This window comes from Marmota marmota, unplaced genomic scaffold (genome assembly GCF_001458135.2).
Source record: "Marmota marmota marmota unplaced genomic scaffold, marMar, whole genome shotgun sequence".
NCBI lineage: Eukaryota > Metazoa > Chordata > Mammalia > Rodentia > Sciuridae > Marmota > Marmota marmota.
The window spans coordinates 25,416,458-25,424,383 of record NW_026000101.1 but is presented as its reverse complement, the minus strand read 5'-3'; the positions used below and the strand labels follow the sequence as shown (position 1 = coordinate 25,424,383).

The following is a 7,926-nucleotide window of genomic DNA, read 5'->3' as shown; positions in this document are numbered from 1 at the left end:
CTTTCTAAATGTGTAGGTTCAAACTCAAAGGTATTTGTGTGAGAGGCTGTAAGATGAACATGGAAAAATGGTCAGTTAATTAGAGTTCATTGAGTGTGAGCTTTATTAAGGCTCATTCATGTATGGCTTTAGAGAACACACATTAATAAGAGAAACCATCCATTTCTTTGAAATAACACAGAATTTGTCAAATTTAGATCCTTCTTTAATAATGTGAAGTTTAGTTTACATCAAAATAACATCACAGGGGCTGGTGTTGTGACTCCGAGGTTCGATCCTCAGAACCACATAAAAATAAAGATATTATATTCACCTATAACTAAAAAATACATATTTAAAAAAATAATACTATAAAGTCTCCCCTTCATTTTCTCTCTTGTATTTTTAGTCAGTTAATTCTAAGAATATATATGCCCTATAATTACATGTTTATGGAATATGATCATCAAAATACATTAAATTCTCTTTACCAAGACCTACCTGAATGTCAAATGTAAAAGAATCAGCTCATTTGTTGAGTCTATTATCTGCCCAGCAATAGGCTTGTCTTTGGAACTGCTGTATGAAGGGGACATCTATGTTCTGGAGAGCTGATGAGACAGTCACACCACCCACTCTTCATTGAGATATAAGACCTTGCCAGGAAATTTTTCAAGCCTTGAGAAAATAGTTACAGAATATCTGAGATATTTGCCATAAATCAGTGGTGCAAGAACCCCTCGCCTGGTAGAAGAGAAAGAAGTATACAAAATAAAGTTAGAATTTTCAAAGTGAGCAACTGAGCTAACTTTTTGGTATCAGAATAACTCTTCACCTTGACAAATTTTATGAATTCAGGTCAGCAGCATCAATGATTTAACAACCCATCAGAGCATAAGAGGAAAATCAGTGTTGTCTCAAAGATACAGCTGATCAAATTGACTGAAAATTCAGCTAACTTTACTGGATATTAAGGAATTTTAATACAGGTAATGAGTTCTTGATTCCCTTACATTGATTCCTGGTCAGATAAATACAGAAAAAAAAACACATTTTTTTCATGATAATTATGTTATTTTAGTTATTAATAAGCAGAAATAAATCACTTATGGAAAATTCAAAATCAATTTGTGGAATAAAAAACTTTACTTTTTAATGGCTAAAAAGCTAAACTTTTTCATGTATCAGATCCCTTTATTTCACTTGGTGCTCGATTCTCAGCACCACATAAAAATCAAGAAATTAAAATATCACTAATTTTTGTAAGAAAAATCAAGGAATTAAAATATCACTAATTTTCTGTATTAATGTCTATAGGTGAAATCATGTCCCTAGAAATGCATGTCTAACTTCTAAGGAGTGACCTAACAACTCTGTGGCATCTCATTAATTTGTGAATTGCAATCTATCAATCTAACAAACATCAGTAATTTCCACAAGAAATTTATCTGTTTCTGTTTGTTTTGTTGTGTTTTTGTTTTTGTTTTTGTCTTGGTAATGTAAAGATGAGAACTCAAAGTGAAGACCTATTGTTATTCTGAAAATCCAAAGTTTAATATTAATTCTCAAATCATAACTTAAAACAATGAACAAATTAAGAGAAGAAAATGACTTGCTTTAAAGGGCACTATTTATCATATATTCAGATGTCCTTTGAGCAGTGCTTTTTCATGAAAAGTTGCACTTGAATAACCTCACTTAAACTTTAAATTGTTTTCCATTTAATTATGAAAAAACCACCAACAAATAATCATTTTTGTCAAAAAATAAAACTGGAGGAAAGTTATTTCAGGTTCTAACCTTTATTTCATTAAATTATTATTAAGAAGTCAATTTCCAAATAACTTTAAAAGAAACACATTTAACATATGCTTTATTAAGTGCTATTTGTGCTTCTTTAGAAAAGAAATTCAAAAAGATTAATTATTCTCTTAACTCTCTATGGTCATTTCAGCTAAAAACTTTGAAGGATGGGAATGGTAGAAAAAAACTTTCACAGAAATTCATAAACCCTTTAAGTACCACAAATAGGTTTTAGGGAGAATGAACAATTTATTAGATTTATTGCTTGTACTTGATCACATAACGGAAGTTATAAGGTATTCTACAAAAGAAGATAAAATTGAAGGTTGTTGGTGGAAACCGTTATTGTAAAATAGCCAAACGAGAGATGTGACCCAGGACAAAAGAAGATGTTATTTTATCTTTTCTGTCACCTGTATGTGTCTCTCCCTTGAGTCATCTCTGAGTGTTTACCATTGTTTTATTTCTTATCCTTGTTGTGAAAGAAGTCTTCTTGTTTAGTAAGCAGAATTAAGGTAGTTGAAGTTTATAGAGTCAATGGCTGACAAACAGTAAGGTCAATGTCCATCCCATCCTGGAAAAATTGAGGTTAGAGCAGGTGAAATTATCATTCTGTTTTGTTTTTATGGCTCTAATGGAATGCCAGAGAGTCCCTGACCTCTGCTGCCAGTCATGTCTTACTCTAATAGCAACGTGTAACCTTTGACACTCATTTAAAACAGGAAATAAGGCAAAGAATGGGTCAATATGCATGTTTGTCCAAAGAAAGTCTTTGAAATAAATTCCAAAGGGCTTTCAAGAAAATCATAACCCTTATTCATTTGGCACATAAGCATTAAAGTTATGGTCAGTAAACACACACACACACACACACACACACAAAATAACATGTACCATTTATTTTCTTTCTGACCTGAAGACCTATCTACTAAGTTATCCTACAACATAACCATCCACACGTACACATTGTGATTAATGAGAGTATGGGACACTGCTGCTAACTGGCTGGAAAATACAGGAGAGATGCTTTGGGCATAGAAGGTTGTTGACCTATACACCCAAATCTTTTTTTAAAATTTAATGTGAGTTTATTTATTTTCAAAGAATGAGAGAGGGTTTTGTTTTGTTTTTCCCTTTTTCATATGGAGCAATAGCACAATTTTTGAGAAGAGTTAAACATGTGAATGGAGAATGCAAGTGCTGGTGATCGACTGGATACTTGATCACAATAGTGACAACAGGTGCACCACAAGGGGGAAATGTTCCTCATGTACATTCAAATAAAATATCAGGTTTCATCCAGAAAATGATGAAAAAATGTGCAGAAAGTTTCCATGAGGAAGAAAGCTATAGCAGAAATACAATCTAAGGCTTAGTTAGGACTAGCTGCAAATCTTAATTCTATTACTAGAATTATGTACAAGAAGAGATTAATGATTTTGATTAATTATTTTCAATGAATTTGGATAATACTATATATCTTTTAGTATTTTTTCTTTTTATATTACTTTTGATTAAATGATATAGTTGTCATTTAATTATTGAGCAACTAGCATAGAGCAGACATTAACTAAATAATTTTTCCCTTCTCATTAACTGATTATATATCTATCTTTATTGGAAAAAATTAATTTCATTTAATGTGGTGTTATTTGTTGAAGTTCCAGAAATAGAACCATCAAGTAGGATATTATATAAAGTAGTACTACGTCTTAATTTGGAATAAAAAGTTTAGACTGATTCTGGCATACACAGAACACATAGACACATACAACACACATACGAAAACACACCTGCACTTTGGAAGATATCTGTAAAAAAAATGTAAACTATGTAGGACAGAAGTCTTGTAAATAGGTAGTGAGCATATGATATCCTTTTATTATTTTTAACTTTTTAAATTATGCATTTACTGATGTTGTAATAATAACATAAAAGATATTAATGTTTATAAACTGCCTACTTTGTTCTTTAAAATTTTTACATTATTGATAATCATTCTTATATAACTTCTTCATTAAAAATTCTATAATATACTATAATATCATATTAGTACCATTTCTTGTCTCTCACACTCATAGATACATTAATTCCTGTAATGTATATTAATTGATGGCAAATGCTTCTGGTCTGCATGCCGGATGATGCTAGTCTCACTTCTTATATTAAAATAAAACTTAACTGTTATTTATTGATTTAAAACAATGAATAAGATATTGGACTCTGCTAGTATTTTACTTATATTTTACAGTGATCTGTGGAAAAATAAGATTGTATTTAATTTTCTTTTTAGTGTAGTATTTATGAAGATTTGTTATAAATGCTCCACTTGGTTTGTATGAAGAATAAAGATGCTTTGAAACACTGTAAGTAACATAGTAATTACTTATTTTTAAGAGTTTTGTAGCATTCAATTGTGGATACATGTTGAATCCTGGGAGGACTGCTCTTTGGTAATTTTCTTTATTGTGTCAATAAAATGAAACTTCCCATTTATTCTGTGATCAGTTTTGGTAAAGTATGTTTTACTGAAAAAAAAAATCATGCAATTGACTGCATAGAGTTTTGAAAAACACCTCATGTTTTGACTGTTATTTCCTGCTTGCTCCTGATTATTATGTATTTATTTCTTCTCCATTATTTGCTTAAGTTATTCTTTTTTTAATTTATATATGATAGCGGAATGCACTAAAATTCTTACTACACATATAGAGCATAATTTTTCATATCTCTGGTTCTATACAAAGTATATTCACACCAACTCATGTCTTAGTTATCCTATTTGTCTCTTTGTCAACAAAATTACTCTTACTAGTTTTAGTGTTTTCTACCTTGAGTTCTACTTTAATATTTTTAATAATTTACTAATTATTTGCAGTTTTTAGAGCACAAAGTTCATTGTACATACAAAAGTTGCTCTACTTTATTACATACATTGTTGAGGTCTTGAATATTCTTGCTTTTCTGACTATTTGATCTGGCGTTGGCAGAGACAGTATACTAAAGTCTCCTATTATTTTTGTGTATCTGACCATTTTGTCTCAAATCTCTTGTACTTTCTACTTTATGACAGCTCCTGCTTTGCTGTTTAGTAGATAAATATTCATAACTGTCATGTCATCATTGTAAGGCACACACTTTAGATTTATAAACTTCTTTCCTTTGCTTGTTTAACTCTTCTGTGGCTGCATTCTACCCTGTTGTAACCAATTTTATATCCTTCCTGCTTTTTGGCATGTCTGTTATATTTTTGACCTTGAGCTTTTCTGAATGCTTTTGCATACACTTGTCTCTCGTATACAACAGAGACCAAGATTTTGCTTTGTGAGCAACCTGAAGATTTTTTGTCTTTTAATAAGCAACTTAATTTCATTTCCAATTTTTGATATGACAATTTTTGTCAGTTCTGACATGTTACTGTGTTACGTGTTTACTGCTTTAGATATCTTTCATTATGAGATAGTTTTCAATACTCTCATTTTTCCTTTGATTTTCTAATTCATAGGATATTATTTTAGTGTATCAAATTGTTAATCTTTATATTAATACCATCCCATGATACTCTCAGCTCTTTATTTTTTGATTGCATATTTTTCCCCAAACTGATAAATAATAAAATTAGAATGTATCATTTTCCTCTCCCTCTTGCAAACCTCTCCTTCTCAACTATAAAGTTACAATGAGATTATCTTTTGGGATCCTTTGTTACTGTAGTTAAACAGCACATCCTGAATAAATGTTTTTGGCTTGTCACTGACAGTATTCTCTCTTTCCTTATATATATACAATAATTTCACCAGAAACTAGCTTGATATTGATGATTCTGGATCAATTCTCTTTTGTGAAGAATGTGCCCTTTAATATTTAGATGCATGTTTTCTTTTATTTCAAGATCATTTTCCTAATTATAACTTAAAATATTTGCTTTGTTCCATTGTTCTGTTATTTCTTTTTGGATTCCAGTTGTATATTTATTGGATCACCTTTGTATACTTAATATTTCTCCCTTTGTTTTATAGTCCATTTATACCTTCCTTTATTGCAGTTTTATTTTCTTACCTGCTGGCATTTTGATCTGACATTTTGCTATTTAGTGATTATTTCAGAATGACTGATTTTTTTCTATATGATTATTAATTCATACCCATTTTTGTTTAGACTTAATTGTCTTAACCATTTTTTTCTTAGAGTTTTCAGATTCTTGATATTATTTTATGGTTATAAATATAACATGAGAATGTCTTTTTATTCATAATTTTAATTTTTAAATTTTGAGACATGGTCTTGCTAAGTTTCCCAGGCTGGCCTCAAATTTCTGATCCTCCTACCTCAGCTACCACAGTTGCTGGCATTAGAGGCATGTGCCACAGTACCTGGAATGAGAATGTCATTTAAATTCACATTGGAATGATGTTTCATAGTATTATCAGATCCATTAAGTATTTTTTTTCTCATGAATTTTCTTCTTGTTGCTGAGATTTTCTGATCTTTACCCCTTTAGGGGAAGGGAACAGTACCAGGGATTGAACTCAGGGGGCACTCAACCACTGAGCCACATCTCCAGCCCTGTTTTGCAATTTTTCAAATTTAGAGACAGGGTCTCACTGAGTTGCTTAACACCTTGCCATTACTGAGGTTGGCTTTGAACTCATGATCTTCCTGTCTCAGCCTCCTGACCTGCTGGGATTATAGGTGTGCACTACCGTGCCCAGCCTTTACACTCTTTTTTAATGTAATTATTTTACTCTGTTGTTGCATTATCATTATAATTATTAATGTATTTATTATTGCTAATTAAATGAACTTGGTTTTCTTGGTCCAATTATTAGCAGGAAGGTCCTATGAAGGGTTAAATTTGGGTAAGATAGATTTTCTGTTTTCCCAACTTTGTAATGTTTCACTGACTGAAAATTCCTCTTACATGTGACAATATTACCTTGAATATTCAGTTCCTTTTCCTTTGTCTTTCTCTCTGCTTCAACTATTCCTAGATCACTTCAGAAACTTGATTCCAAAAAAATATGGAAGACATGGCTGAAATGTTTATTTCTCCAAGAACAAAAATAAAAATATGTCTTTAAAATTATAAGGATTATAAATGAAGCCATAGTAAACTTGTTACCAAAGTTGATCTCATCATCTCTTCACTAAATTTGTAAATAATAAGGCAGTACCCCTCCTCGTTACAAACTGGTGAATATAAAATGGAGGATACTCCATATTGCATAACTATAGGAAGTGATACAGCACAGAATCCATGAATAACTGAGGATGGGAATGAGGGTCTTAGTCATAGAAAGTGAAGTACCCTTTGATAGCATGGGAGCTTTGACTCATTAAGAGTGGGCACAGCCACAACTCAGCATTTTACGTGTCTGCAAATCCTCCCTCTCCATTTATTTTATGCTCTTCATTGAGTCTGAGGGTTCAAAGGTAATGGAAAATGTTCTTGGATGTTCTTGGACCTCTCCTGTATAGATTCTGCATACTTTCTTCCTTTTTACAGAAAATAAAAAATTTTGCCACTATTTGCCATCTCCACTATTTTTCTTAGTGGGTGATGTACATGCCTAATAAAATTAGGATAGATTTTGTTTGCTCCTTCAGCACATTTACTGAAATTGGAAAAATACAGAGATTAGCATGTCCCCTATGCAAGGATGACACACACATTTGTGAAGCATTCCATATTTATTATAATGCATCAATAAAAAGTTAAAAACCATAAAAAACATTATAATTCATCTTTAAATAAAAAAGAACATAAACTGTTCGTTTTGCAACCTCCTTGATATTGAAGGCTTCTATGTTTTGATTCAAAGTGTTATCAACCAGACAGAATCAGAGAATGAAAATAAGCATAAGACTGACCCAATTTGGAAGCAATATTTTAGTAAATGCACTGCTATTAAAGATTAGCAGTTTCTGGGCCGGGGCTGTAGCTTAGTGGTAGAGCACTTGCCTCTTATGTGTGAGGCACTGGATTTGATCCTCAACACCACATAAAAATATTGTGTGTCTATCTACAACTAAAAAAAATAAAAACAAAAAAAATTTAAAATTAATAAAAGATCAGCAGTTTCCCTTCCTCTAGATAACTATTAAGAAAAAAAGATTCATTAATATATCAGGGCAGGTATATTT

General features: G+C 31.3%; 1 pseudogene; it reads left to right on the top strand.

Moving 5' to 3' along the window:
- The first annotated feature begins 7,377 nt into the window (after window positions 1-7,377).
- On the top strand, window positions 7,378-7,477 carry LOC125610721 (annotated as a pseudogene).
- Window positions 7,478-7,926: the final 449 nt, after the last annotated feature.